Below are 4,868 nucleotides of genomic sequence, written 5' to 3' on the forward strand. Positions count from 1 at the left end.
AGATCTTTAAGATGTCGCACCACAGCATGATTGCATCTTGTTGAATTTCAAAGAAAAATAGTACTTTACGTGCTCAAACACAGAACTTTTGAGACTTTTCAAACTTTGAAACTCGATAACTTCGGCAAATGAGGACCAAAGTTGTTAAACAAAGTGCCAAATTAATCAGCTCGACGAGATCTTTAAGATGTCGCACCACATCATTATTGCATCTTGTTGAATTTCCAAGAAAAATAGTACTTTACGTGCGCAAACACAAAACTTTTGAGACTTTTCAAACTTTGAAGCTCGATTACTTCGGCAAATGAGGACCAAATTTGGTAAACAAAGTGACAAATTAATCAGCTCGACGAGATTTTGAAGATGCCACAACACATCATTATTGCATGTTGTTGAATTTCCAAGAAAAATAGTACTTTACGTGCTCAAACACAGAACTTTTGAGACTTTTCAAACTTTGAAGCTCGATAACTTCGGCAAATGAGGACCAAATTTGTTAAACAAAGTGGCAAATTCATCAGCTCGGCGAGATCTTTAAGATGTCACACCACATCATGATTGCATCTTGTAGCATTTCCAAGGAAAATAATACTTTATGTGCTCAAACAAACAACTTTTGAGACTTTTCAAACTTTGAAGCTCGATAACTTCGGCAAATGAGGACCAAATTTGGTAAACAAGGTGCCAAATTAATCAGCTCGACGAGATTTTGAAGATGCCAAAACAAATCATTATTGAATCTTGTTGAAGTTGCAAGAAAAATAATACTTTACGTGCTCAAACACACAAGTTTTGAGACTTTTCAAACTTTGAAGCTCGATAACTTCGGCAAATGAGGACCAAATTTATTAAACAAAGTGGCAAATTCATCAGCTCGGCGAGATCTTTAAGATGTCACACCACATCATGATTGCATCTTGTAGCATTTCCAAGGAAAATAATACTTTATGTGCTCAAACAAACAACTTTTGAGACTTTTCAAACTTTGAAGCTCGATAACTTCGGCAAATGAGGACCAAATTTGGTAAACAAAGTGACAAATTAATCAGCTCGACGAGATTTTGAAGATGCCACAACACATCATTATTGCATCTTGTCGAATTTCCAAGAAAAATAGTACTTTACGTGCTCAAACACAGAACTTTTGAGACTTTTCAAAATTTGAAGCTCGATAACTTCGGCAAATGAGGACCAAATTTGTTAAACGAAGTGTCAAGTTAATCAGCTCGACGATATATTTAAGATCTCATACCAAATCATTATTGCATCTTGTTGAAATTCCAAGAAAAATGGTACTTTATGTGCTCAACACACAACATTTTTGACTTTTCAAATTTTGAAGCTCGTTAACTTCGGCAAATGAGGGCCAAATTTATTAAACAAAGTGCCAAATTAATCAGCTCGACGTGATTTTGAAGATGGCACAACACATCATTATTGCATCTTGTTGAATTTCCAAGAAAAATAGTACTTTACGTGCTTAAACACAGAACTTTTGAGACTTTTCAAACTTTGAAGCTCGATAACTTCGGCAAATGAGGAACAAATTTGTTAAACAAAGTGCCAAATTAATCAGCTCGACGAGATTTTGAAGATGCCACAACACATCATTATTGAATCTTGTTGAATTTGCAAGAAAAATAGTACTTTTCGTGCTCAAACACACATCTTTTGAGACTTTTCAAATTTTGAAGCTCGATAACTTCGGCAAATGAGGACCAAATTTGTTAAACAAAGTGCCAAATTAATCAGCTCGACGAGATTTTGAAGATGCCACAACACATCATTATTGCAACTTGTTGAATTTCCAAGAAAAATAGTACTTTATGTGCTCAAACAAACAACTTTTGAGACTTTTCAAAATTTGAAGCTCGATAACTTCGGCAAATGAGGACCAAATTCGTAAAACAAAGTGCCAAATTAATCAGCTGGATGAGATTTTGAAGATGCCACAACACATCATTATTGCATCTTGTTGAATTTCCAAGAAAAATAGTACTTTATGTGCTCAAACACACATCTTTTGAGACTTTTCAAAATTTGAAGCTCGATAACTTCGGCAAATGAGGACCAAATTTGTTAAACAAAGTGTCAAATTCATCAGCTCGGCGAGATCTTTAAGATGTCACACCACATCATGATTGCATCTTGTAGCATTTCCAAGAAAAATAGTACTTTACGTGCTCAAACACAGAACATTTGAGACTTTTCAAACTTTGAAGCTCGATAACTTCGGCAAATGAGGACCAAATTTGTTAAACAAAGTGACAAATTAATCAGGTCGACGAGATTTTGAAGATGCCACAACACATCATTATTGCATATTGTTGAATTTCCAAGAAAAATAGTACTTTACGTGCTTAAACACAGAACTTTTGAGACTTTTCAAACTTTGAAGCTCGATAACTTCGGCAAATGAGGAACAAATTTGTTAAACAAAGTGCCAAATTAATCAGCTCGACGAGATTTTGAAGATGCCACAACACATCATTATTGCATCTTGTTGAATTTCCAAGGAAAATAATACTTTATGTGCTCAAACACACAACTTTTGTGACTTTTCAAACTTTGAAGCTCGATAACTTCGGCAAATGAGGACCAAATTTGTTAAACCAAGTGTCAAGTTAATCAGCTCGATGAGATCTTTAATATGTCACAACAAATCATTATTGCATCTTGTTGAAATTCCAAAAAACTTAGTACTTTATGTGCTCAAACACACAACTTTTTTGGCTTTTCAAACTTTGAAGCTCGATAACTTCGGCAAATGAGGACCAAATTTGTTAAACGAAGTGCCAAATTAATCAGCTCGACGAGATTTTGAAGATGCCACAACACATCATTATTGCATGTTGTTGAATTTCCAAGAAAAATAGTACTTTACGTGCTCAAACACACAACTTTTGAGACTTTTCAAACTTTGAAGCACGATAACTTCGGCAAATGAGGACCAAATTTGTTAAACGAAGTGCCAAATTAATCAGCTCGACGAGATTTTGAAGATGCCACAACACAACATTATTGCATCTTGTTGAATTTCCAAGAAAAATAGTACTTTACGTGCTCAAACACAGAACTTTTGAGACTTTTCAAATTTTGAAGCTCGATAACTTCGGCAAATGAGGACCAAATTTGTTAAACAAAGTGGCAAATTCATCAGCTCCACGAGATCTTTAAGATGTTACAACAAATCATAATTGCATTTTGTTGCATTTCCAAGGAAAATCATACTTTACGTGCTCAAACACAGAACTTTTGAGACTTTTCAAACTTTGAAGCGCGATAACTTCGGCAAATGAGGACCAAATTTGTTAAACAAAGTGTCAAATTAATCAGCTCGACGAGATCTTTAAGATGTCACAACAAATCATGATTGCATCTTGTAGCATTTCCAAGGAAAATAATACTTTATGTGCTCAAACAAACAACTTTTGAGACTTTTCAAACTTTGAAGCTCGATAACTTCGGCAAATGAGGACCAAATTTGGTAAACAAGGTGCCAAATTAATCAGCTCGACAAGATCTTTAAGATGTCACAACAAATCATGATTGCATCATGTTGAATATCCAAGAAAAATAGTACTTTACATGCTCAAACACACAACTTTTGAGACTTTTCAAACTTTGAAGCTCGATAACTTCGGCAAATGAGGACCAAATTTGGTAAACAAGGTGCCAAATTAATAAGCTCGACGAGATTTTGAAGATGCCAAAACAAATCATTATTGAATCTTGTTGAATTTGTAAGAAAAATAGTACTTTACGTGCTCAAACACAGAACTTTTGAAACTTTTCAAACTTTGAAGATCGATAACTTCGGCAAATGAGGACCAAATTTGTTAAACAAAGTGCCAAATTAATCAGCTCGACGAGATTTTGAAGATGCCACATCACATCATTATTGCATCTTGTTGAATTTCCAAGAAAAATAGTCCTTTACGTGCTCAAACACAGAACTTTTGAGACTTTTCAAACTTTGAAGCTCGATAACTTTGGCAAATGAGGACCAAATTTGTTAAACAAAGTGCCAAATTAATCAGCTCGACGAGATTTTGAAGATGCCACAACACATCATTATTGCATCTTGTCGAATTTCCAAGAAAAATAGTACTTTACGTGCTCAAACACAGAACTTTTGAGACTTTTCAAAATTTGAAGCTCGATAACTTCGGCAAATGAGGACCAAATTTGTTAAACGAAGTGTCAAGTTAATCAGCTCGACGATATATTTAAGATCTCATACCAAATCATTATTGCATCTTGTTGAAATTCCAAGAAAAATGGTACTTTATGTGCTCAACACACAACATTTTTGACTTTTCAAATTTTGAAGCTCGTTAACTTCGGCAAATGAGGGCCAAATTTATTAAACAAAGTGCCAAATTAATCAGCTCGACGTGATTTTGAAGATGGCACAACACATCATTATTGCATCTTGTTGAATTTCCAAGAAAAATAGTACTTTACGTGCTTAAACACAGAACTTTTGAGACTTTTCAAACTTTGAAGCTCGATAACTTCGGCAAATGAGGAACAAATTTGTTAAACAAAGTGCCAAATTAATCAGCTCGACGAGATTTTGAAGATGCCACAACACATCATTATTGAATCTTGTTGAATTTGCAAGAAAAATAGTACTTTTCGTGCTCAAACACACATCTTTTGAGACTTTTCAAATTTTGAAGCTCGATAACTTCGGCAAATGAGGACCAAATTTGTTAAACAAAGTGCCAAATTAATCAGCTCGACGAGATTTTGAAGATGCCACAACACATCATTATTGCAACTTGTTGAATTTCCAAGAAAAATAGTACTTTATGTGCTCAAACAAACAACTTTTGAGACTTTTCAAAATTTGAAGCTCGATA

The sequence above is a fragment of the Euwallacea fornicatus genome, unplaced genomic scaffold (assembly GCF_040115645.1).
Source record: "Euwallacea fornicatus isolate EFF26 unplaced genomic scaffold, ASM4011564v1 scaffold_96, whole genome shotgun sequence".
NCBI classification, from domain to species: domain Eukaryota; kingdom Metazoa; phylum Arthropoda; class Insecta; order Coleoptera; family Curculionidae; genus Euwallacea; species Euwallacea fornicatus.